Source organism: Microcaecilia unicolor, chromosome 1, assembly GCF_901765095.1.
Source record: "Microcaecilia unicolor chromosome 1, aMicUni1.1, whole genome shotgun sequence".
NCBI classification, from domain to species: Eukaryota; Metazoa; Chordata; class Amphibia; order Gymnophiona; family Siphonopidae; genus Microcaecilia; species Microcaecilia unicolor.
In genome coordinates this window covers 36,822,886-36,850,683 of record NC_044031.1, presented here as the reverse complement: position 1 = coordinate 36,850,683, position 27,798 = coordinate 36,822,886, and the positions used below count along the sequence as shown (strand labels likewise).

Below are 27,798 nucleotides of genomic sequence, written 5' to 3'. Positions count from 1 at the left end.
ACAGCGAACGATGGCCCATCACAAGGGCATGAACTCATAAAGGAGGGAATGCACATCCTCCTGGAGGGAATAAACTCATCCTCCTTATTGTATAAGTGGAGGGGAACACGCGCCTCCTGGAGGGAATCACACATCCTCCCAACACACTGGAGGGAATGAACTCATCCTCCTATTTATAGAACTGGAGGGGAACACACGCGCCTCCTGGAGAGAATCAACAAATTCTCCAAAAAAAAAACATGCTGGAGGGAATGAACACATCCTCCTAAACTTAAACTGACAAAACCTGAAAATTGTTTTCCAACTTTCTCCCAAGGAAGGAACTTCAGGAAATTAGAACAGAACCTGAAAAACAGATTCACAGCATACAGACAATCATACAGGGAGGGCTCATGGCTTCATCTGCTATGACTAAAGGAAAGAAAATTACCAAGGTAAGAACCTAATTTTCCCTTCCTTGTCATCAAGCAGATGAAGCCATTACGTATGGGATGTAACAAAGCAATCCCTAGATAGGGTGGGAACAAGCCACCACGCGCTAGCACTTGTGCACCAAAACGCGCATCCCTCCTGGCAGCCACATCCAGCCTGTAATGTCGGGCAAAGGAGAGCTTAGAAGCCCATGTTGCTGCACTGCATATCTCTTGAAGAGAGTGCTCCAGTTTCAGCCCAAGAGGAAGAATCGCTCTAGTAGAATGTGCCTTAAAGGCTACAGGCGGAACCCTGCCGGCCAGCAGATAAGCTGAAAAGATAGTTTCTTTGAGCCCGGGCAATAGTGGCTTTAGACGCTGGAGACCCTCTGCGAGAACCGGATAGCAAAACAAACAGATCAGAAGTCCTGAAAGAGTTAGTAACTCGCAGATACTGCAGCAGAGTCCTGCGCACATCCAAAAGGTGCAGCTGCCCAAAAGATTCTGGAAACTCTTCCTCTGAAAAAGAGGGCAAGAAAATAGGCTGGTTTAAGTGAAAGGCTGAAACCACCTTAGGCATAAAGGAAGGCACGGTCCGAACCGTGACTCCGGACTCTGAAAATTGCAGAAATGGGTCTCTACAGGACAGCGCCTGGAGCTCTGACACCCGTCTCGCCGAGGTAATGGCCACCAGAAAAACGGCCTTCAGTGTCAAGTCTTTCTCCGATGCTCGCCGAAGCGGCTCAAAAGGAGATGCCTGCAGGGTTTTCAAAACTAGCCCCAGGTTCCAAGCTGGACAGGGTGCTCGCACTGGAGGTCGGAGCCGAAGCACCCCTCTAAGAAACCGTGCCACATCTGGGTGAGCTGCCAAAGACACACCTTACCACGAAAGGAGGCCAACGCTGCCACCTGCACCCGCAGGGAATTATAGGCCAAGCCTTTTTGTACACCATCCTGCAAAAAGTCCAGAATCAGCGAGACAGGAGCCCGCATTGGAACAATGGCTCTGGAAGCACACCAAGACTCAAACAGGCACCAAATCCTGGCATAAGCCACGGAAGTGGACCGCTTGCGGGCTTGCAGGAGAGTGGAAATAACTTTATTGGAATAACCTTTATCCCTCAATTGCGCCCTCTCAATAGCCATGCCGTAAGACCAAAGCGGCCGGCGTCCTCCATGGCTACCGGTCCCCCCGAGTCAACAGGTTCGGTACCAGAGGTAACGCAGAGGAGCCTCCAGGATCTGTCGGAGGTCTGCATACCAAGGTCTCCTTGGCCAATCCGGGGCGATGAGGACCACTTCTCCTGGGTGCAGCCGAATCCGCAAGAGCAGGCCCCTATCAAGGGCCATGGGGGAAACACATAAAGTAGACCCGGAGGCCAGGGTTGAGCCAAGGCATCCAACCCCGCCGAGCGAGGATCTCTCCGTCTGCTGAAAGCACGGGACTTTGGTATTGGCACTTGTCGCCATTAGATCCATCACGGGCTTGCCCCATTTGGCACAGATCTGCAGGAATACTTCGTCTGCCAGATTCCATTCTGCTGGATCGATCTGATGCCTGCTCAGACCTGCAATAGAGCTGCCGACAGACACTGAAGATGCAGCTCGGCCCAGTGGCAAATCAGTTTGGCCTGCGCGGCTAGTCTGCACCTTGTTCCGCTTTGTCGATTTATATAGGCCACCGTTGTCGTGTTGTCTGACATCACTCTGACAGCCATCCTTCCAGGGTCCCTTGAAAGGCCAGAAGCGCCTGAAACACCGCTTTCAACTCTAGGCGGTTGATGGACCACTCCGACTCCTCGGTGTCCATAGACCCTGGGCATGCTTCCCCTTGCAGTGTGCACCCCAGCCCTTCAGGCTGGCATCTGTTACCACTAGGCACCAAACGGGGAGCGTCAGCGGCATTCCTCGCCGCAGCATGCTGTCCGAGCCACCACTCCATGCTGAGACGGGCCGCAGAGAGCCAAGTAAGTCTGCATTGGTAATCCTGAGAAATAGGAGACCATCTCCGGAGTAGGAATACTGTAGAGGTCTCAGGTGCGCTCTCGCTCAGGGTACCACTTCCATCGTGGCTGTCATCGATCCCAGCAGCTGGACAATGTCCCAAGCTCGCCGGGGCATCCTCAGGAGCAGACGGACCTGATTCTGAAGCTTGCACCGCCTTAGCTCGGTAGGAACACATAGCCCGAGACTGTGTCGAACCTGGCCCCCAAAACTCTAGAGATTGTGAAGGGGACAGGTGACTTTTGGCCATATTGACGACCCAGCCTAGAGATTGCAGTACTGAGCCCACTCTGGCTGTAGCTTGTAAGCTCTCTGTTGCAGTCTGCTCTGATGAGCCAGTCGTCTAGGTACGGGTGAACCCTGATACCTTCTCGCCTGAGAAAAGCAGCTACTACCACCATTACCTTCGAAAAGGTTCGGGGAGCTGTGGCGAGGCCAAAGGCAAGGCCCTGAACTGGAAATGTTTTCCCAACACCGCAAACCTCAGAAACTTCTGGTGCGGGGGCCAAATCGGTATGTGCAAGTAAGCTTCTTTCAGGTCTAGAGACGTGAGAAACTCTCCTGGCTGAACCGCCGCAATGACGGAGCGCAGGATTCCATGTGGAAATTCCGCACCTCAGGGACTTGTTCACTTCTTTTAAGTCCAGAATAGGGCGAAAGGACCCACCTTTTCGCGGCACCACAAAGTAGATGGAGTATCGGCCGCAGCCTTGCTCGGCGGAGGCACCGGGGTCACTGCCCCTAACTGAATCAGACCTTGTAAAGTCTCCTCCACCGCCGCCCGTTTGACGGCAGAACCGCATCGGGACTCCACAAACACGTCTCTTACTGGGGCGTTGAATTCTATTCTGTATCCATCTGATCAGGTCCAGAACCCACTGATCTGAGGAAATCTTGGCCCACTCCTCGACAAAGAGGGAAAGCCGTCCTCCGATGACAGGCATCGGGAGAGGGCCAGCGCACCATCATTGAGAGGTCGCCCCTGAACTCCTGGTCTTGAGCCACCGGCTGCGGAACGCTTGTCCGAGCGAAAGGAGTTCCTCTGCTGACCACAGGCCCGTGAAGTGAACCCAGCCGAACGCCCCGGGCGGTACCTTCTAGCTTCACGTAAGCTGAGGTCGTACGAGTGGACCGCCTCGTCCTTAGAGGAAGGCCTCTGCCTATCTTCGGGCAAGCGCTGGGGTTTTGGATCACCCAGGCCTTCACAATTTCTCTAACTCCTCACCAAATAGGAGAAGTCCTTGAAAAGGCAACTTCACCAACCTTTGCTTAGAGGCCATGTCGCTGGCCCAGTGTCGTAGCCACAGACGACGGCGAGCCGCCACTGACTATGCCATTTGTTTAGCCGAAGCTCTGACAAGGTCATAAAGGGCATCAGCCAGAAAGGACAAGGCCACCTCCATCCGCGGAGCCACATCCAAGAAGGGCTCTGACTCCATCTCCGGGCTGAGCCACTGCCTGTTGCAGTACCAAGCTAGGCAGGCTCTCACAGCATAACAGCTGCATGCAGACGCGCCGAACAGTGAGACCTGCAATTTCAAAGGACCGTTTCAACGCTGTTTCCAGCCTACGGTCTTGAAACATCCTCAGGGCAACACCATCCTTCAAAGGGAGGGTAGTTCTCTTTGTCACCGCAGTGACTAGGGCATCCACTGTAGGCATTGGAAAACGAGCCATATGTCCTCACGCAGAGGGTATAAATGCCCATAGTCCTGGAACCTCTCAAGGTCCCTCGGGGTCAGCCCACTGAGCCGAAACACGCCTAGGATGGAGTCATGCAAAGGGAAGGCCCCGAGCAGCTTTCTTGGTACTAGCCATCCTGGATTACCCGAGGACGGCCATGCCACTGTCAGGATCTTCAATCGAGAGGGCCTGCAGGGTATCTGAAATAAGCGCTGGCACAGCTCTTCACGGTGGAAAATCCTCACCGCGGAGGGATCATCCAGATCCTGTGGTAAATCCGCACCTGACCTCTGGTTCCTCAGACCAAGACATCTGTCACAGTTCTCCGAATCCTCACACCCCGAGCACGGGGGGGAAAAGGTGCACCACAATCTGAAGGGGAAATTAACCCTTCTGCGCTTATCTTTAGGCCAAGCATCCGGGAAAAAGCCTCACTGGGCAGTCCCAGCCAGAATCCATCGGGGGGGGGGGGCAATCAGAGGAGCCTCAGGTGACCCTTGAGGAAGGGCTCTTTTCATCATGTATGCTTTATGCAGCAAAAGCACAAAATCCGGGGGAGAAATCTCACCCTGGGCACCCAAATCCTGTCCGGTGCTAGCCACTCCTGAATAACCTCATCTCGAGGTGCCCCACCCGGCTCAGGTCTCTCCGTGTCCACGGAGGCCGTGCCATGCGGTGTAAGCAAAATGGCGCCCGCTGCCAGCTCAGAGCGGGAAGAAACATCGCTCGCCATGCTCGGGCCGGCTCCTATGCCAATACAGCACGATTTACAGAGCCCTGCTGCTGATTTGCGCTGCCACAAGTGGAAACAGCGCTTTAACATTGTCCGCAGCCATCGCCGAAAAAACGGCGGTAAATCCAAAATGGCGGTTTGCGCCAAAATCGCCCCGATCGCGGGCCCACCCCGGAGGAGTTGGAACACACTCTTACCTCGAAGGATCTAGTGTACAACTACGATCCTGCTGAAAATCAGGTCAAAAAACCTCTGTTTCAGCGTCTCTGCGTTTAAAAACACGACGCAACTTTTTTTTTTTTTTTTTAAGCTGTGAGGAAAGCAGAGGTATTGAAGACTCCGGAGGCTCAGATGAGTGGGAAAGGCAGGGAAAGGGCGAACCTATATGCCTGCATCCACTGTTTGTGGGTAAGGACAGGGAAAGCAAGGCAATATGTCCACATCCACAGAGGTATGGGTAAGGCAGGGAAAGGGCTAACCTATGTGCCTTTAAAGTGAAGCTGCTATAGCCTCCAACACCCCGGTTAACAACTGGCAAGCCAGGAACCACCTCCCGGCAGATTTTTCTGGAGCTCGAACAAGCTGCAGCCACCCTGCTAAGGGAGATAGAGAATACTGAAGCGCCAGTGGAGCTAGCTGGCCAAGAGGGCACTGAGAAAGTTTGAGTGCTCTCTATCTCCCCTGCTGGTTGATGGACATAACCCATACGTAATGGCTTCATCTGCTTGATGACAAGGAAATGTTTTTGTTGTTTTATATTTACATATACTTTTTTGTGTACATATGGCCATATATCTTACAAGCCATACATTTTTATATTTTATATATTTTTTATGTAAATGCATGGAATATCTTAGTATTTATTTGTCTTATGACTAGATGGATGTATAGATTATTTAGATGGTACTGTTTTATATATATATGTACTTTTCATATATATGTATCTTTTCATATTTACATATGTATTGATTCCCCTAGGATTTCTTTTCTAAAATAGGTTTTTAAATATGCTTTTATATGTTTTAATATAATATTTATAGACTCCAGAAGAAGGCGCATGGAGTGCCGAAACACAGTTGTGTTGAGTCGCCTCTGATCTTGTTCCAATAAAGAATTTATTTTTCACCAGTACGTCTCCGCCGATCCTTGAGAAGAGTCTACCCTTCCTACTCTTTGCTTTGCATCCTTTGACGTAGGAAACTAGCACACCTCCACCCTTCCGGGTGGTATCTTGCGATTTCCTGCGAGATCTTCATTTCACTTTTTGTCTGCATGTTTTTTTGTGGTTCCCTGTTCTGTATCAGGTGAGGGTCTGTCCATGTTCTACATATGTGACTAAGTGTAAGATTCTGCTAGCATTAGTGTCTGTGTAGGAATCTGTCAGTAACAGATAATTGTCTTTCGATTCTCTAGGTATATTTGTGCTTTAGGGCCCAGTGTAATATTTATAGCACAGTCTTTCATAGGTGAGTTAAGGCTGTTATGGTTTGGTAAGTTTCCTATTTTGGTTTTGTGTGTCTTTTTTGCAGGGTTTTGTGTTATTGGAAAGTGTCTGGCCCTATCTGAAAGCAAGCTCTGGGGCAAGGGCTGACAGTGGCGGCCCTTGCCACCCAAAATAAATATGTTCAAGGCCAGCAGTCTTCACATCCAGTAGACTCACCACACAAACAAGAACCCTTCTGCTTTAAACAAAAAGTCTGGCAGTGGAAGGAACATATACTGTTCCTGAGGTGATAATCACAATTTGAATATTTTTCTATTGTGTGTAAGGGGAATAGCTCCTTTGTTGAGGAATATCGAGTTTGTGTTACAGAACTAAAACTTCAAGGTTTATACTGAGATTCTTACCAATCCTGCAAAGAAGCCGGATTCCACTCCCACATAGAAACAGTTGCTAAATGATGCTATCAATTATAATGGCAATTTTACTGTGCATCTGAAACTGGCTGGAAAGGTAGGGTTTCCTTATGTGCATAGGCAGCCATGGTGTCTTATATTACTAATTTAAAAGTGGGGGGAAAGGGAATATGAAGCAAAAATGTCACTTTAGCTTGTCCCCACCCCCTCCTGTTGCCACCCCAAATAATTCTGTCTAGAGACGCTATTGAGGCCAATGCAAACTGCTATCACCACCCAGGAATTTGTGATCCTGTGCCTTTATATGCTTGGACAGAAACCTCCCCTCTCTCCAACAAACCTGTGATTATTATTTGTAGGATGCTTTATTTAATGTCATGTTAATTAAGCACACACACAAACACAGAAGAACTAGAAGTAGCTTCTCTAAGCCTGATTGTCCTCTTTTGAAAATCAAATTCTGTGACTTGTGTTGGGGTTCAGCCACAGCGTCAGGATGAATGTTTCTAATCTTGGAGAAAAGTAATTGGATCTTTAATATGCACCTTGTGGGTGGGACTTTGGTTAAACATTTCACATGAGAGGATCAATGGCGTAACCATGGGGTGGGCCTACATGAGCACAGGCTCACCCACTTGGGAACTAGTGATGACATGGCTGGTGGGAATCTCCAATCCCTGTCAGCTAAAGACACCTGGCATCTCTCCCTTCCCTTCCCTCCCCCCCAGGTGATTGGGCATCTCTCCACTCCCCCAACCCCCCAGAACCTTTTAAAGCCTTCAGTTCCTCGCGGACAGTAAACAGATAATCATAACCACTGCTTGAACTGGCCCCTGACGCTACTTCCTGTTTTTGCATAGGCAGGACCAGGTCAGGCAGAAGGCTCAGGGCTGGAGCAAGCAGTGAGTACGAGTTACTGCTCACTGTCAGCGAAGAACTGAAGGCATTAAAAGGTACTGGGAGGTTGGGGGAGTAGAGTTGCGAGATGCCCAATCATCTAGAGGAAGGGAAGAAGATATACCGGGTGTGCAGCGGAGTTCTTGAGCTCACTCACTTTGTGCTCAGACCACCCAAAATTGGGGGTCTAGCTACACCCCTGGAAAGGCTACATTCTCGCTGGCAGCTCTTAACACCTTGCTGCAGGACTGATTTAATACTCCTTTCTTTGATGTGATCCATATGACTTATTTTGAGTTCATGTATGGGGATACTGGATTGAAAGACAAAGCAAACTATGTTTTAAGGGTTTCCTATCCTGCTGATAACCTGGTGTAAGCATGCACAGGTTCAGAGCTGAGAACGACAGAGTCATAAGTATTTTCTCTGTGACCTCAGCATTCCAGGCAGACTGATTGTTCTACTGCTTAGCACCAGATACACCCCCATTGACTCAGATAGGAACACTGCACATATGCAAGGAAATGACTCCTCAGCATACCTGAAGGAAACAATCAACTCTGACAATGTTCAGAACAAATGTCAGTTAGGTAAGGCCAACAGGTCCAGGCAGGGTTTAGAGCACGTGCAACCAGGTTGGTCTGACGAAACACACCTACCATCAACACAAGCAGTCACCTCATCCAAGGCACAGACACTCCCATATCCTGCTTATATACCCAACAGAGAAGAGGAACAAGAAATACAGAATAGTAATAAGCCAACAAAATGGTTTAGCTTGTTCAATTACAATCACAAGAACACAGCTCGATTAGCAATAGCTGTGACAAAACAGATGATTTTAGCTTAAATACACATGCCAGGGGGAGGAGGGGGAGTAACTGTTCTAAGATGCCATCAATGAGTATTTCATGCAACCGCTGGTCCTGAAAATAACAAGGAAGAAACTGTATTGGATTCTTCCTTTTAGGAACGTAGGACTGGATATGAGGAGTAACAACGCTGAGGCTGTTTGACAATAGTGGTCACACTGTAATCAAATTTGTCAGGAAAGAGGGCACTAAAGTAAACTAATGTGGTAGACGCAGATCAAATGTATTCTATGCATTAAAATAAGGTTAAATAAGATCAAATGATTACCAGCAATGGTAAGGTACAGAAGAACATAAGAACAGCCACACTGGGTCAGACCAACGGTCCATCCAGCCCAGTATCCTGTTTCCAACAGTGGCCGATCCAGGTCACAAGTACCTGGCAGAAACCCAAATAGTAGCAACATTCCATATAGAACCCCAAAGAATAACAAGATTCTGGAATCCTAAAGAGTACAAGATTCCGTGCAGAATCTCAAAGAGTAGCAACATTCCATGCTACCAATCCCAGGGCAAGCAGTGGCTTCTCCCATGTCCATCTATGGACTTTTCCTCCAGGAACTTGTCCAAACCTTTTTTAAACCCAAACGGGCATCTTTCAGAAAACAGAAAGCACACCCCAATGAAGGAAATGGAAAAATTAATTCTTACCTGATAATTTTCTTTCCATTAGTCCCCACGGATCAATCCAGAGACTTGTGGGTTGTGTCCCTCTACCACCAGGTGGAGAAAGAGAGAGCCTCCGAGGTTTGCTATATGTGGACCTGTGCAGTCAAGTAAACCTCAGTATGAACGATACCAAAGCAGTGAAATGGAACAACAGAAAACTCTCCTGACATTGTCAGACCAAATGCCCAACATACTTCCACCACTTCAAAATTTATTTGTTTTTATTTTTTTAATCAAACGAAGGAACATTCAGAACAATGAAACCCGAAAAAAAACTAACCAACTGAAACAAAACCGCAGACAGTAAATCCAGGGGGGGAGCCTCTGGATTGATCTGTTGGGACTAATGGAAAGAAAATTATCAGGTAAGAATTAATTTTTCCTTCCATAGCGTCCCACAGATCAATCCAGAGACTTGTGGGATGTACCCAAGCAGTCCTCAAGTAGGGCGGGACACCCCCAACCTAGCAGAAATCACAGACAAGCCAAACACCGCATCCTGCCGAGCTGCCACATCCACCCGATAATGACGAGTGAACGTATGGACTGAAGCCCATGTAGCAGCTCTGCAGATATCTTCCAGAGAAACCACTCTGCATAGGAGGAAGCCTGAGCTCGCATAGAATGAGCATGAATTTGCGCAGGGGCTTGCCTGCCCAACGCCATGTAGGCCAAAGTGATGGCCTCCCGCTCCCAACGGGCTATGGTGGCCTTGGAAGCCACAAGACCCTTCTTACTGCCTCCAAAAAGGACAAAGAGATGGTCAGAAAGATGAAATTTATTCATCACCTCAAAATACCTGAGAAGAGCCTGTCTCACTTCGAGGCAGCGAAGAGCCCGGAATTGCTTGGGGTAATCTTCCCGGCGAAAAGTCGGCAAATGCAGAGACTGCCCCAAATGGAAATGAGAAACCACCTTGGGCAAAAATGAAGGAACTGTCCTAATCGATACCCCCGCCTCCGTAAAACGCAGGAAGAATCTCTGCAAGAAAGAGCCTGCAACTTTGAAATTCTTCGAGCTGAAGTAATGGCTACTAGGAAAATCGCCTTCAAGGGAAGATCCTTAACCGCAATCCCCAATAAGGGTTTGAAAGGAGGACGCTGAAGTGCTTTGAGAACTAGATTAAGGTTCCAGGATGGCAGAACTGGCACGTGCGGACACAACTGATTTACGCCCCTCAAAAAACGAACCGCATCCGGGGTGGGAGGCGATCAACACCCCCTGAAGCCAGCCTCTAAAGCATGCCAGAGCTGCCACCTGCACCTTAACAGAACTCAACGACAGTGATTTCTGTACACCCTCCTGAAGAAACGTGAGGATAACCAATACTGAATCCGAAGCCACTGACAATCCCAAATTCGCATACCACGAATCGAAGGTACGCCACACCCTAGCATAAGCTATCAAGGTGGATCTTTTCCAAGTCTGAAGCATCGTAGCGATAACTGCATCCGGATACCCTTTCCTTCTCAACCGCCCTTTCAAGGGCCAGGCCATAAGACCAAAGGGGGGGTGGGGATCCTCCATCATGACTGGTCCCTGCAGCAAGAGACCGTCCTGCGCCTGGAGCCGGAGAGGATGATTGAACAGGAGCCTGACCATATCCGTGTACCAGGGATGTCTGGGCCAATCCGGAGCACTCGACTGGGATGACTGGCAATGCGAGTCAGTAACCTGCCCACCACAGGCCACGGGGGAAAGGCATAGAGAAGGCCCCTGGGCCAAGGTTGTAGAAGAGCATTGATGCCTTCTGAGCCCAGCTCTCTTCCCCTGCTGAAGAAAGGCACCTTCGCATTGAATGCGGTGTCCATTAAGTCCATCACCGGCATCCTTCAACGGGCAGCTATCTGATCGAAGGCCAGAGGAGAGAGTGTCCACTCCCCCGGCTCCAACTGGTGGAGACTGAGAAAGTCCGCTTGCACATTCTGTGACCCTGCTATATGAGCCACCGTCAAGAGAGAGAGATGAGTCTCTGCCCAAAGGCATATCACAGCCGCCTCGCATGCTAGTGGTGCACTCCTGGTGCCCCCCTGACGGTTCACGTAGGCGACTGCCGTCACATTGTCCGAGAGAACTCAAACTGGGAAACCGCGGAGAAGAGAGAGAAACTCCCTAAGGGCCAGGCAAATTGCCCGCAACTCCAAGCAGTTGATGGACCAAGACGCCTCCGTCGAGGTCCAAATGCCCTGGGCCGTCTGTTGGAGGCAATGAGCCCCCCCAACCAGACAGTGACGCATCCGTGGTGATCTTTCATTCCAGGGTTTTGAAGATGAATGCCCGACACCAGATTCTTTTGAATGAACCACCAGTGCATGACTGTGTACAGATGGGTCAAACATGGCACCCGAGCCTCGTAATCCTCCGAGAGAAGAGACTAACGGCTCAGAAGGTGCCACTGCAGGGGGCGCATATGAGCTGGCCCACTTTACGATGTCCAAGATGGAGGCCATGGAACCCAGAACTTGTACATAGTCCCAAGCCTGCGGGTTCGGAGTTTGGAACAGAGCTCGCAACTAACCCTGCAACCGCTGTGCTTGAACTGAAGGAAGAGAAATTATCCCTGTTCGGGTACTGAAGCACACTCCCAAGTATTCCAGCGTCTTGGAGGGCGTAAGGCTGCACTTTGGGAAGTTGATCACCCAACCAAGCGATTGAAGCAACCCGACCACTCTGTCGGTTGCCCGTCGACTCTCCTCGAAAGAAGACGCCCACACAAGTCAGTCGTCTACATAAGGATGGACTTGAATCCCTTCCTTTCTGAGATAGGCCGCCACTACGACAAGGACCTTGGAAAAAGTCCGAGGTGCTGTGGCTAGGCTGAAGGGCATAGCTTTGAATTAAAAATGATGACTGAGCACTGCAAAGCGAAGAAAACACCTGTGGGGAGGCCAGATTGGAATGTGTAAATAAGCCTTTTTGAGATCGAGAGACGTCAAAAACACCTCTGGCTGTACCGCTGCGATCACCGAGCAGAGGGTTTCCATGCGGAAACGCCAAACCCGTAAGGACCTGTTGACAAACTTGAGATCTAGGATGGGTTGCCAAGAACCACCCTTTTTTGGCACCACAAAATAAATGGAGTATCGACCGCACTCTCTTTCTGCTGGGGGTACAGGCTATACGGCACCAAGTCATTTTAAGTTGAGGAGGGTGTGACGAACCGCCCGCACCTTGGCGGGAGATTTACAAGAAGATTCCAGAAAAGAGTCTACTATCAGACGAATCAATTCTAACTTGTAGCTGTCTCTGATAACCTCCAAGACCCATCCATCGGATGTTACACTGGTTCACTCCACCAGGAATAGGTACAGCCTGCCCCCAATAACCAGCTGGAGATGGACCAAGGCCTCATCATTGGGCCGATCTGGCTGCGGGCTAGTTTCTGTTACTGGAAAGGAACGACTGCCTGTCCCCTCGAAAGGGCTGAGGTCTCTGAGAAGACCTTGCTCTCTGAAAAGAGACCCCGCGACCTTGACGGTTAACGCCGTGTATCCCTAACTTAGGTCTAGGTCCCACCAGTCGCACAAACTTGACCAGCCCTCTGGAAGGCACTGGCCCTTGGAGTCACCGAGAACCTTCACAATCTGTTCTAGGTCTGTCCCAAACAAAAGCTTTCCCCTAAAAGGAAGCCTTGCTAACCGTGACTTAGAGGCCATGTCTGCAGCCCAATGCTGCAACCATAGCCAGTGATGCACAGTGACTGCTAGGGAAACCTCCTTCGCTGAAGCCCTCAAAAGATCAAACGAGATCCGCAAGGAAGGCTAAACCAGACTCTAAGGCCGGCAAAACAGCCACGAGCTCCTCCAGAGAGGAGGCTTTCTGTACCCACGATAAGCATGTCTGCACCGCATAAGAGCCACAAACTGAGGCTTACAGAGAAAGGGCCGCTACTTCAAAGAACAGCTTCAAGCAAGTCTCCAACTTTCGATCCCGAGGGTCCTTCAGCGCTGTGCCACCCTCCACAGGGAGAATGGTTTTCTTAGTGACTGCTGTGATTAAGGAATCCACCATAAGGACCTTCAGCAACTCTAAGTCAGCAGCCGGCAGTGCGTAAAGACGCAACATAGCTCTAGCAACCTTAAGCCCACTGTCCGGTGTATCCCACTGTGCTGAAATAAGGATTTTCATGGCCTCATGCACATGAAAGGAACGAGGTGGGCATTTGGTGCCAGACATAATAGAGGGCACTGAACCTGTTCCCGGAGGAGTGGCCTAGTGGTTAGGGTGGTGGACTCTGGTCCTGGGGAACTGAGTTCGATTCCCACTTCAGGCACTGCCAGCTCCTTGTGACTCTGGGCAAGTCACTTAACCCTCCATTGCCCCAGGTACAAATAAGTACCTGTATACAATATGTAAGCCAAATTGAGCCTGCCATGAGTGGGAAAGCGCGGGGTACAAATGTAACAAAAATAAAATAAATAAATAAAATCTCAAAAGCCCTATCAATCAATCAGGGAGGGAAGCTCTTCCCTGCGAAAAAGGCGGGTAGCCGTCGGATCATCCCCCTCCTCAGAAGGCAGGGTGACCTCATCTGCTAAATCCAATGATTCTGAGAGAGAGCCCGGAGACAAAACCAGGCCATCTATGTCAGATAGCTCCTCGGGATCCAAAATCTCCACCCGGGGACGTTTTGGCAGGAAAGACTGAGAGATTGCAGCAACCGAAATTTGCTGAGGAAGAGACAGGGCTGCCTGAAGAGAAGCTCCTGACTTCTTCAGAAGAAAGGCATTGTGCATTAATAAAACAAAATCCAGGGAAAAAGGAACTGAAAGGGTCTTCCCTGCTCCTTCTAAATCGCTTCCCTCCATCGGAGCCTGTGCCACAGAAGCACGCTGCGCTATGTGCTTGTCTGTCAACCGCTACATGCGGAGCGGGTCGCGCCTGAGAGGAGAAAATGGTGCCCGCCGACGCAAGCTGCACTAACTGCCTCGAGGAAACCGTTGACACTATCCCCTGCGCTTCCAACTCTCCGGACGCCTGAGGGGAACCCCTGTCACGCTGAACACCCGCTAAGGGCTGACAGCGGCAGGACTCACACTCTCCCGACGTTGCTCTCCGGCCCCCACACCGGGAGCAGCGCTTAGCCGCCTCAGAAGGCACTGACATGCGCCACAAACACCTGCCCCAAAGTTGACTCGGCGGTCCGTCTAGCTCCTCCATATTATTAAACAAAAACCAAGGCTCTTAAAGAGACGCTTACCTTTTTTTTTTGTCAGGAGAGAAAGGAAACACCCGACCAGGCCAACAGCCCCAGGCGAAAGAGGAAAGGTAGGGGGAGAACGGGAGGGACCTGGCACCACCAGGTGTACACCACAAGCTGCAAACAGCCACTCAACCCGTCTGTGCTAAACTAGGCCCAAAAGCCACCAGTAGCCAGATCAAACCAGAGCTGCACAGAGATGTCCGTCCACCTGCTAGATAGAGAGAATATTGAGGTTTACTTATTTTATTTATTTTTTTGTTGCATTTGTACCCCGCGCTTTCCCACTCATGGCAGGCTCAATGCGGCTTACATGGGGCAACGGAGGGTTAAGTGACTTGCCCAGAGTCACAAGGAGCTGCCTGTGCCTGAAGTGGGAATTGAACTCAGTTCCTCAGTTCCCCAGGACCAAAGTCCACCACCCTAACCACTAGGCCCCTCCTCCACTGCCACTTGGCTGCACAGGTCCACATATAGCAAACCTCAGAGGTTCGCTCTATCTCCACCTGCTTTTAGAGGGCCACAACCCACAAGTCTCTGGATTGATCTTTGGGACGCTATGGAATGGCAAGTTAGATGTAAACAGTAATAAGGCAAGTGAAACAAGACTGAAAAGAAGCTGCACCAGAGATTAAAACTAATACTAAACAGTCTTTCAAGTATATTCAAAGCAAATAGCCCATGAAGACGGAAGCAGAACTACTAGATACCAAATAGGGTAAAAGGGAAGTTAAAGCAATAGCAGAAAAACTAACTTTTACCATGTTTCTTGGATCATCCCTGGAGCTCTTTATAAAACTGGCATTACATTGGCGACGCTCTAGACATCAAGCACTGTAGTTGTTTTAAATGATAGATTAAATATCACTAATTAACAGGTTAGCAATTTCACGTTTGAGCTCTTTCAGAACTCTGGGGAGACTACCATTTAGTCTTTGTGATTTATTACTCTTTAGACTGTCAGTTTGCTCTATTATTACATTTAGTGTGATTTTGCTTTAGCTGCTCCAAATCATCACTGTCAAAGAAAGTTTTCTGTGTGGATATCCTCCTCAGTAAAGACTACCATCTTCTAGAGGCCAACCAAAGTTTGCTTTTGATTTTGGTTATGGCAAAAATTGGCCTTTTTCTGCCTGGTTTCAACCAAAAGGTTATTTTAATTTTTTGTTGTTTTCGGTTTCAGCCAAAAATGACCCCCAAACAGGAGTTGGCATTCGGGGGGTCTGGGAGGAGAAGCTTCTCCCTTCTACCTGTTGTCCCCCCCCCCCCCCCCCCCCCCGGCCTATCTTATAATTCCTGATGGTCTGGAGGTATAGTGGGGGCTGGAGCTGTGCTCAGTTACTCCTGCCCATGTTGGTTCTGCTCTCAAAATGAATACTGCAACTGGGGCATTGTTCCTGCCCCAACTACACCATTAGACTACCAGGGACTGTAAAATAGTCATGGAGGGGGTTACTTTTTGTATTGGGTTTTTTTTTTTCTTTCATACTGCAGCGTATGCCTTGTAGCGCTATAGAAATGATAAGTAGTAGTAGTTATGATCTTGCACAATAGTTTAAATGGTAAATAGAATGCTCCAAATACATGCTTTTGATACATAATTTTAATGTGAATTTAAGTCCATAAATTTCGAATAGGTTCCTTAGAAATTAGCCTCTCTATGGAGCTATGACATCAGATGTCACTCCAAGTGTGACACAAAGTAAGCCTCTGTAAAAGCACCATGTTTTATAGTTTGTTTTCATTAGCTGCAGTCCATGGATGTGGAGGCTATTTTGCTTAGAGATAAAATACAGTCTTTCATTATTTAAATTATTAAATTCTGGCTGGGATGCTATGGGTTTAGCAGAGGGGTGGAGACTACAAGCTCTAACAATCCCCGGTGACCCTCACTGATCCACATTCACAAAACCAAACTTGAGTTTTCAGTTTCAGCCAGAACCAGGTGATGAGGTTTGATTTCGGCCAAAAGCATTCATACAGTTTCAGTGGCAGTTTCGGTTTTGGCCAAAACTGAAAAAAAAAGCAGTTTTGTTAGCCTCTAATATCCTCCTCAGTAAAGACCAAGACAAAGATTTAATTTACTGACCATATAAACAGACACAGAAGGACCGATGCAGAAAGACTCATGGTAGAGCCACTCATGGATGTCTGAGCGTGTGCCTTCTACCGAGGGTGTAATAACATGCCATGGTGAAACCTAAATATAAGGAAGCAGAAGAGAGAGTTCAAGGGTACACAAACAAAGACAACAGGAAAGAAGAACGCAAGGGCCTTCAAGAGTGGAACGGTCAAAAAGCTTTTAATAAACTGACCTGACACGTGTACATGCCTGCGTCAGGGGTCAAACGTGATCGAGGCACTTGAAAACAGCCAGAGAAAAATCTCTCATTCCAAACAACGACAAAGATTCCTACATGTGTTGCCAACAGACATTATTTGAAGTAAATCCAGCAAGAGTCATAAGCTCAATCACATCGGCAAAAAACACCAAACAAAGCAGTAAATGGGGAAAAGTGTGCCAAATACATGCGCATAAACATTATATAGTAAGTATAGTTTTTGTGTGCATGTGCAAACAAATCAGAAAGTACAAGCAGCAATATTAGTGTCTATTTTCTGTGTATAAATACGAACCTCGCAAAAATTTATGGACAGGAAATTCTTGCAAGGCTCATATTTAGGAGCAGACGAATAGTTGCTGATGTGTGCTTTCACATTCGGTTTTGTTTGAACAAGCACACGTGTCTGTTACTTCCTGTCTGCCTTTGAAACTTGCAGGTGCTTTCTTCTGGTTGCCAAAGATGACAAAACTGGCAGTTCAATCTCAAAAAACTGGCATGAAATCCTCTCTGCTAACCTTTCTGTTGTGCCCTGAACCTGGTGAAAAATGTTAATCCCATTCTGCATGAGGCACCCAGTAACGTGCAAGTATACCCTACGTTAGCCAAGCAGCTGAGCTCACAGTATCTTTCTGCACTTGCCCCAGACTAAGCTTTCTCTTAAAAATTAAAAATGAGTTAACATATCATATTTATAAAAAAGACTAACAAATAAGATAAAAAAATATATAAAGGCTAAATTCAAATTACAAAATTCAAGCAATACAAACCATTTATTTATATAAACAATTAACTAAAAAAAGAAATGTTTAAATGTGACAAAACCTAAATAAAGGAAATTACCTATCAGCATAAACTTAGTACAAATATATAAATAAAGTCTACAAATTTTACTTTACTTAAATCAAAAAGTCCTCAAGCAGATGAGGATCAAAAGCTGACAAAGTAGCTGCAATTGGAGGACAAGCTTTTCCTAATCAACCCACATATCCATAATCCAAACCACTGTAGCATTGTGGTAACAAGTACACAAGGTTGACTCTAGCTTTGTCTAAACCTTTCAGAAGTCTTCAAGCTTTATTCAGTTACCACAAAGGGATCCATGGCGATAAATACCCATTCTCATAAATCGACATCATATTTATACATACAACTCTTAACTGGGCAAATCCAAATCCCTCCCCCCTACCATACTACCAGTTTTCATAAACATACAGAAATTGACAACAGTTAAAGACCATGGGGCTCATTTTCAAAGCACTTGGACTTACAAAGTTCCATAGGTTATTATGGAACTTTTTAAGTCTAACTGCTTTGAAAATACGCCTCTCTATGACCTACCCAGTCTGCCCATTCATACCATCTACTATCCCTTCCTCTCGTTTAGAAATCCTATGTGCTTGTCCCATGCTTTCTTGAATTCAGATACAGTTTTTATCTCCACCACCTCCATCAGATAATGCTGTTTAAAAATATCATTTTGGAAGCCCAGACCAGACGTATTAATAAAAGTGGAAAGAGCAAAGGACAGCCAGCATGAGAGAAGCTATTAAAACAAACAAAAAAAAAAACATCTTTCAATAAAAGGAAAAAAGATCTGAATGAAGAAAACAAGAAGCAACATAAGCACTGGCAAGTTAGATGCAAAGCACTAATAAAGAAGGCCAAAAGAGAACATGAAGAGTACATGCCTCGGAGGCACAAACTCATAGTAATAACTTTTTCAGGTAAGTCAGAAACAAAAAGCTGAGAGAGAATCCTTGGGCCCGTTAGATCATCAAGGTGCAGAAGGGCCCCCTCGTTCTGTGTAATCAGGGTCAGAAAACACTCCAATCTCCACGGTACTTCTGAGGACAACTCCAAGAAGAGGGAACCAGATCTGTCTCGGCAAGGTCTCTACGAGAGAAATGGAAGGATACACATACAGAAGACCTTTCCCCTAATGAAAGAGCAATGCATCTGACGCTAGTCTGCCGTGTGATCTTAACCTGGAACAAAACTGAGGGACCTTGTTTTGTGATGAGTGGCAAAAAAGATCTACCGAGGGAGTGCCCCTCTCAAAAGATCTTGCAGGCTATGTCCATATTGTAAGACCACTCGTGAGGTTGCATTACCCTGCTCAGTCTGTCCGCCAGGCTGTTTTCCTTGCCAGACAGGTACAAGGCCCGCAGAACCACCCTATGAAGAATGACCCACTGCCACATCCCCACTGCTTCCTGATACAAGGGTTAGGATCTCGTACCCACCCTGCTTGTTCACATAGTACATAGCAACCTGGTTGTTGGTTTGAATGAGAATAATTTGGTTCAACAGCAGATCTCTGAGAGCCTTTAGAGCATTCAAAATGGCTCTTAGCTCCAGGAGGTTGATATGAAGAGCTGTCTCCTGAGCAGACCATGCCCCTTGGGAGTGAAACCCATCTACATGAGCTCCCTATCCGAGATTGGATGCATCTGTTGTCAACACCTTTTGAGGAGGCAGAATTTGGAAAGGGAGTTACATGGTCAAATTTGGCCAAATTGTCCACCAGAGTAGGGAATGAAGACTCGGATGACATCTGCTACATTCCCCATTGCTGGAGACCCCTGAGAAGCCAGAGTCCACTGGACCCCTCTCAAATGGAGGCGAACCATGGGAGTGACGTACACTGTGGATGAAATGTGGCCTAGCAAGCTCAACATCTGCCGAGCTGAGTAAGAAAGGCCGAGTCTGCACTGTATCGAGCTGAGCTCCTATGAATTCCAATTTCTGTACAGGTTGCAGGTGACACCGGGTAGTTTACAACAAACTATTCAGGTGCTAACAGCTCTAGCACCTGAATAGTTCTTTGAATAGACGCTTGCGCCCAGGGGTGTGCTGGTAAATTTTTAACAACAGGCTCTTTCTCCGGACGTAGCCAGCTCTGAAGTTGGAAGGGCCAGGGGTGGCCGGGGTGGGGGGGGGGGGGGGGAACAACACTTGCCTCTCTCTCCTCCCTCCCTTCGTGGGGGCACGCTAGGCATACCTTTGCTGGCAGCCAATAAATGGACTGCCACCACTCCCAACGTCTTGCTCTGAGCAGCATGCTGAAACTTCTCACACATGCTGGAGAAGTCCCAGCCTGCTGCTCAGAGCTGGAAACAAGGAGTGGGGAGCAGCAGCAGTCTATTTACTTGGCTGGCAGGGATCAGCATCCCCACCAGCAAAGTAAAAGATAATTCAGCAGGGGGCCCAAGCCCACATTTTGGGAGCCAGTTGTTAAAATAGCCATGGAGGGCCCTACTTTAACAACCGGCTCCCAAAATTCGTAAAAACTTAACAACCGGCTCTTGCGAGCCCGTGAGAGCCTGCTCCAGCACACCACTGCTTGCGCCCCTTCTTGCGATGTGCTCTTGACCAGCCAATCATCCAGATAAAGAAACACAGAATCCCAGTCTGCATAGTGACGCTGTGACTACTGTGAGGTACTTGGTAAAAACTCTGGGAGCTGATACGAGGCCAAATGGCAGAATGTGGTACTGGTAGTGGTGTTTTTATACTTAAAATATGAGATACTGCCTGTGACTGGTAAGCATCAAAACGTGGGTATAGGCATCCTTTAAGCCCAGAGAGCACAGCCAATCTTGTTCCTGAATCATGGGGAAAAGGGTGCCCTGGGAAACCATCCTGAGCTTTTCTTTGACCAGAAATTTGTTCAGGCCCATCACGCATCCGTTCTGTTTTCTTTTACACAAGTACCTAATCCGGTCCCTTCTTCCTCTGGTGGGAACAGGTCCGACCACACAGGCCTTGAGAAGGGCAAAGACTTCGTCTAAAAGTACCTGCTTGTGCTGAGAGCTGAAGTGATGCACTCATGGTAGGCAATCTGGTGGTCTCTGAAGCCAATGCAGGGCATTTCTGAGACGCACTACTTGAAGAACACCCCCCCCCCCCCCCCCCGGTCCGAGGTTACAAGGGGTCACCTTTCTTGGTAAAACTGCAGCCTTCCCCCAACCAGCAAGTCATCTGGGATAGTCACTTTTACAATGGCTATGCTCTGCTGGAGCCAGTCAAAAGCTCGCCCCCTGCTTTGACTAGGGAGCAGTCTGGGATGAGAACGAGCCTGCTGAGGCTGGTGAGAAGGGATGTACCTACGCCTCTGCAAGAAATAAGTACTCCTCCTCGACTTGCCAAAAAAACTCTTAGAGGAGGTTGCAGGTGCAGACGGCGCCTGGCGGAAGAGAGAATCAATGGTATTTGTGTGCTTCTTGATGAGGTCAGAGACCTGCTCTACCGTCTCTCCGAAAAGATTATCCCCTTGGTATATGGCATCCACAAATCTCTGTTGGGTCCAAGTCAGAGACACGCAGCCATGAGAATCTGTGCATCAGTATACTCTGGACAGAGATCATAGAGGCCACATCAAAAGTGTCACTGGTGCCCCTGGCGAAGAACCTGCAACATGCCTTGTGCTGCTTGACCAGCTGGCAAACAGATTCAGCCTGCTCCGGTGGGAGAGTCTGCTACATCAAACATACTGTGCACCAAGGACCGCAAGTACAGGCTCGTGTAGAGCTAGTACAATTGGATAAAGGAGATGAGCATGGAGTCCTGATACATCTTCTGCCCAAGAATCCAGGGTTCTAGCTTCTCTGCCAGGGGGGACCAAAACATAGTCCCTAAAACTCTTGGCCCTTTTGAACGCAGATTCTACCACTAAGGAATGATGAGGCAACTGGGGCCTATCAAACCTGGGGACGACTGAATCCGGTACGTGGTGTCAATCTTGAGGAGGAGAGTGACCGACAGAGGGAACTCCCAGGTCTTCATCTGAACGTCCCATAAGATCTCGTGAAGCGGGACTGACACAGCCTCTCTAGAACAGGGGCGTATCTGCGTGGGGCCACAGGGGCCTGGGCCCCCGCAGATTTCGCCCTGGACCCCCCTACCGCCGTCAACCCTCCCCCGCCTACCGCTGAGTCTGACGTTGCAGCACGTTGTACGTGCAGACTCAGTCCGAAACTGGAAGGGATGCAGGCAGGCAGTTTTCAATAGCACGAGGATGGAAGAACTTCTTAAAACAAGACCTCGGCTGGGCTGGCGGGGGTTGGGGGTCCCCCGCCAGCTGAAGTAATACTTTTAAAGGCACCGGACCGGAGGAAGCGGACCTCGGTGGGGGTAGGTGACGGCGGTAGGCGGGGGAGGGTTGACGGTGGTAGGGGAGGGTTGACGGCAGTGGGGGGGGGGGGGGGGCGGCGGCCGGGGGGGGGGGCGGCGGCCGGGGGGGGGGCTATAATGTGCCCCTTCACTCTAGCCCCTGCCCCCCCTACCGCCGAACCTTAGATACGCCCCTGCTCTAGAAGGACAGTCATAGTCGAGGATCTCATACATCTTAGCCCTGGGCTCGTCCTCCACTTCCAAATAAATTGGGATGGCAGTCACCATCTCCTTTACAAAAGAAGGGAAGGAAAAGCTCTCAGGTGGAGACTTCTTCCTTTCCTGTGGAAGAGCGGGATCAGATAGGAACATAGTAGATGACGGCAGAAAAAGACCTGCACGGTCCATCCAGTCTGCCCAAGAAGATAAATTCATGTGTGCTACTTTTTTATTTGTACTGTCCTCTTCAGTGCACAGACCGTATAAGTCTGGCCAGCCCTATCCCCGCTTCCCAACCACCAACCCCGCCTCCCAACCACCAGTTCTGGCACAGACCGTATAAGTCTGCCCAGCACTATCCCTGCCTCCCACCACTGGCCCCAGCACAGACCGTGTGTGTCTGCCCAGCACTAGCCCCGCCTCCCAACCACCAGCTCTGCCACCCATTCTAGGCTAAGCTCCTGAGGATCCCTTTATGTTTATCCCACGCATGTTTGAATTCCGTTACCGTTTTCATCTCCACCACCTCCCGCGGGAGGGCATTCCAAGCATCCACCACCCTCTCCGTGAAAAAATACTTCCTGACATTCTTCTTGAGTCTGCCCCCCTTCAATCTCATTTCATGCCCTCTCGTTCTACCGCCTTCCCATCTCCGGAAAAGGTTCGTTTGCGGATTAATACCTTTCAAATATTTGAAAGATGTGATGCCATAGGACTCCACCTCCGAGAAGTACCGTGGATCCTGAGTCCCATGAGCACTCCTCATCGGTGTCAGCCAAGATTTCCTCGTGGGAGGGCTGAAACCAAGTCAGCCTTGACATATAGGTACCATGACCCCGAAAGGGAAGTCAAGGTATTGGCTCCAGCCTCGACTCCGGCGAAGCTTCCTCTGCAAACACTGAGGATGTGCCATTATGGGTGGCAGTCGATGCCAAGACCGCAAGCGGCATCAGAGACCTCACCATAGGCTGATGACCATGCGAGACTGTAGCAAGAGACATGATTGGCGCAAGCACCCCAAACACCGATGCACTCTGCAAGAACCTTGCCAAAAGCTTAGGGAGCAAGGCCCGCAGGTGCTCATCAAGGGCCAACATCAGGAAAGGTTGGGGTGCCAGTTTAGAAGCGCTTAAAGTCACTGGGAACCTTCGATGACATGAAAGGAAAAACAGCTATGGCCAAATCAAATGACTCAATGGTGTTAAACAAAAGGAAGAGCAAAAAGAGAAAAGGCCAAAATCCAACTGGAGCTCAGGCCTAAACGCAGCTTAGCGAGTGCAGTAAAACAAAGAAAACTTAGAAAAAAGGCAAAAATAATCTACAAAAATATTCAGGGAAGGAATAAAATAAAGGTAAACTCCAAAAGAGGTAGTTAAAAAAAAAAAAAAAGAAGGCACAAAAAGACCAACCATACCAGCTGTGAGGAATGAATAATGAACACGTCCTCTCCTCAAAACGGAAAAAAGAGAACTGCTGGTTCTATGTTCTCACAGTGGGCGAGAATGCATTCACGCATGTGTGTTAGTAACATAGTAACATATACCGTATTTTTCGGCCTATAAGACGCACTTTTTCCCCCAAAATTTGGGAGGAAAATGGGGGGTGCGTCTTATAGTCCGAAGGTAGCGAGGTCCGAGTTCGGGATCGCCCTCCCCCCGAGTTCGGGATCGCCCTCCCCCCGAGTTCGGGATCGCCCTCCCCTACTCACGTCACGCGATGTTCCCTGGTGGTCTAGTGACGTCGGGGCAGGAAAGAGCCCCCTCTTTCCTGCCCAGCGCGCTGCTCTCCGTCCTCCTGTATGCTGCCTGACGGTCTCGGCGAGATTCAAAATGGCCGCCAAGACTTCAATTCTCGGCGGCCATTTTGAATCTCGCCGAGACCGTCAGGCAGCATACAGGAGGACGGAGAGCAGCTCGCTGGGCAGGAAAGAGGGGGCTCTTTCCTGCCCCGACGTCACTAGACCACCAGGGAACATCGCGTGATGTGAGTAGGGGAGGGCGATCCCGAACTCGGACAAGACGCACCGGAGCACCTAGGTTTTAGAGGATGGAAAAAGGAAAAAAAAATTTTTTCCTATTTCCCTCCTCTAAAACCTAGGTGCGTCATATGGTCCGGTGCGTCTTATAGTCCGAAAAATACGGTACATAGTAACATAGTAGATGACAGCAGAGAAAGACCTGCACTGTCCATCCAGTCTGCCCAAAAAGATAAACTCATATGTGCTACTTTTTGTGTATACCTGACCTTGATTTGAATCTGCCATTTTCATGGAGCGTCTCGCACTATTTTTAAGCTTGCTTGCTACAAGCTCTGGACCAACGATGCCGACCCACGTTACCCATCTGTGAGAAGTACAGGCCTGCTTGTCCTGGGAAAAAAACTATTCCTTAAACTCCTTTGCCAAGTGAGCACAGTAATTCAAAAATAAGCTCTCTCCTTCTCTTGAATTGTTCTCACAGCTCCAGAATAGCTAAACAGCAAAAATGGCTTTACAATGTCAGAGTAACAGTATAGGAACTAGGTACACTCCATGTGCCGTATATCATCTCATTGGAAAAGAGGCTAAAACTCATATGGCAGATAGATGCTCAACCCCTGTCCCTCCATCCAACGCTGTTTCCTATTATAGAAACCCCTAAAAAAGAGAGAAGAACGCACTCGAACACCCACACAGTAAACACTGAATTCCACACTCAGGAACACCCCCATACAGACAACACAGTGACCGTCTTCTGATCCCTCTCACTTTTCTCTCCTTGTTTTTCAGCAGTAAGTATTACCTCAGTCCGCAGCTGGCTGATTGCAGAACGATCCCAGGAAAAGAGCGGGTAATAGCACCGGGTTAGCATTCCCTTCTTGGATCGTCTCAGCTATAGAATGTCAAACTGTCTTCCAGGCCTTCCTAGAAGAAGGACAGAAAGAAAACTTGAGAACTGTTCATTATTAAAGGCATGTGTATGCTACACTTCAGGTTTTGTTGAGAAGGAAGCCTATTTTTATTCTCTCTCATATCCACTAGAAGCTCACAACTTAAAAAAAAAATTACTCTGATGATACAGACTCAAGATCACTGATTTTAAAGTGATGAGAATCCATGAAGCTAATAAAAGAGGTCAAAGAGATGGTTTCCTCACTTTCTACAGGCAACATCGCTTGAACTGCATTGATACTGTGATTTGTTTGCTTCCCTGGCCTTCCTTGCTGCTTTCAGTTGCCGCACATCTGAATAAACAAGAACAGCTAAAGAAATACAATGGATGAAAAGGGCACCCAGACTGCATCCAGCATCCATCCTTTCAATGAAGCTTTTTATGCCTTTGAAAACAAACAAGGTTGTTGTAATTCAGCTAAACATCTACTGGAAAATTCAGTCATTTTGTATCAACCTGCTAAAGAGATTTTAGCTCTCTAAGGGCCCTGTTTACTAAGGTGCGTTAGTACTTTTAACGCGCCTACACTTAGCGCGTGCGATAACCATGTAGGTGCCTATATGGATATTTTAGGCATGTACAAGGTTAACGCGCCTATAACACTGCTTAGTAAACAGGGCACTAAGAAAAGTCAGAAGTGTATTAGATTGACCCAATAAAATACTATTACACTTATCATTGCTAGACATAAGTGAGTGGAGGAGTGGCCTAGTGGTTAGGGTGGTGGGCTTTGGTCCTGAGGAACTGAGTTCGATTCCCACCTCAGGCACAGGCAGCTCCTTGTGACTCTGGGCAAGTCACTTAACCCTCCATTGCCCCATGTAAGCCGCACTGAGCCTGCCATGAGTGGGAAAGCGCGGGGTACAAATGTAATAAAATAGATACTATTGGAGATTCTACATGGAATGTTGCTACTATTGGAGATTCTACGTGGAATGTTGCTATTCCATTAGCAACATTCCATGTAGAAGGCTGTGCAGGCTTCTGCAAGTCTGACGTCCTGTATGTACGTGCAGGACGTAAGACTCACAGAAACAGAAGGCTGCGCGGCCACATGGTGATCTGCAAGGGCCGACTTCTACATGGAATGTTGCTACAATTTGAGATTCTACATGGAATGTTGCTATTCCACTAGCAACATTCCATGTAGAAGCCTGCGCGGCCACATTGGTGATCTGCAATGGCTGAGTTCTACATGGAATGTTGCTAGTGGAATAGCAACATTCCATGTAGAATCTCAAATTGTAGCAACAGTGTAGGAGTGGTTAGGGTGGTGGACTTTGGTCCTGAGGAACTGAGTTCGATTCCCACTTCAGGCACAGGCAGCTAGTCACTTAACCCTCCATTGCCGCTGCCATGAGTGGGAAAGCGCTGGGTACAAATGTAACAAAAAAAAAAAAATACATTAAGCAAAGTGTGTCTGTGAAACTGCAGATGGCACCAGAGGTATTTCTTTTAGGGATGCCAGGAGGGCAATAAAAAAATGAGAGAGAGGATAGAGAGGGGTATTAAATGTTAAGAAATAAATTGTTTTCTGACACTGTCTCCTTGTCATTGGCAATCAAAATAGCACTTGATAATCAAGGTCATTAGTACGAACATCGTAAAGGGGGAAAAAGCCTCAGAACTCAGCCTTCACTAATAAACTCATTACATACCGTGATAGGATTTTCAGGGTTGTTTCACTCACCTGCATTAAAAAAACGCCTACTCTTTCGCTCATTAAATCTCTGTGCTACCTTGGTTTGCTGGTGAACCCTTCACAACGTTACAAGTCAAAAAAAGCAACTTACTTTCTAATAAATGGGCCCTTTTACTAAGCTGCGGCAAAAGGGGGCCTGTGCTAGCATCAGCGCATAGTTTTGACACGTGCTAAGTCCCCCTTTTACTGCAGCAGGTAAAAGGCTGTCCGTTTTTGACGAAAACAAATGGCATGGCCATTTCACTGGGGAGCCCTTACCGCCACCCTTTGAGACAGTGGTAGGGGCTCTTGCGCAAACCCGGCAGTAACCGGGCAGCGCTCAGAGCTGCCTGATTACTGCCGCTTAAGTTCTGGCACTACAAAAATCAAACAAATTCCTGTAGTGTTGGAAATGGAACGTGCTGGGGATGGGAACTACTATCAGACTCCGGTGGTAGCCCGGTAGTAGTTTGAATTGGCAAATGGCAAGCCCATTGCAGCACGCCAACCCTTTAGTGAAAGGGCTCCAAAGTGTTTCAGTCACGCTGTAGACCCCACCGATTATGGCTAGAGTTTCACCCGTAGCTGTTTCAAGATGCCGTGGTCAAATCAGCTTTTGGATCGCACTGCTTTCTTGTGATCAAAAAGCTGATCTGACCATGGTACCTTGAAACAGCCACAGGCAAACTCTGGCTAGTCGGTGGGGTCTATAGCATGATTGATGCACTTTATTAGAAAAGCTAAGCTGCTTTTTTCTGACTTGACACAATATGAAGGGTTCACCAGCAAACCAATGTAGCACAGAGATGAGCAAAAGTGAAGTGTTTTTTTATGCCGATGATTGGAACTACCCTGAAAAGTCAATCACTGTATGTAATAAGTTTATTAGTGAAGGTTGGGTTCCGAGGCTTTGTCCCATTCACAATATTCATACTGCTAAATAAAACCTTGATTATCAAGTTTTATTTTGATTGCCAATGACACGGAGAGTGTTACAAAATTGCATATACAGTCTCTCCTTCCTTCTGTAATAAGTTTTTGTAAGAAATAAATTGTTGACATTTACGTTTGTTGCAGCCAGCTTGACAACAGCTGCTAAATGGCAGTTCATTGTTTCTAAGTGTATACAAATGGTATGTTTGGTTTTCAGATATTCATTAGGTGGTGAAGTTCACATGGGGATAAA

At 48.1% G+C, this 27,798-nt stretch overlaps 1 protein-coding gene across 1 annotated transcript in view; it reads right to left on the bottom strand.

The window, feature by feature from the left end:
* Nucleotides 1-27,798, bottom strand: part of ATG9B (autophagy related 9B) — a 250,985-nt gene that overhangs the window by 199,873 nt on the left and 23,314 nt on the right. The window contains exon 2 of the mRNA XM_030195602.1: nt 24,782-24,903. The gene's annotated coding sequence lies outside the window, so the exon portion shown is untranslated. The remainder of the gene's footprint in view (nt 1-24,781; nt 24,904-27,798) is intronic.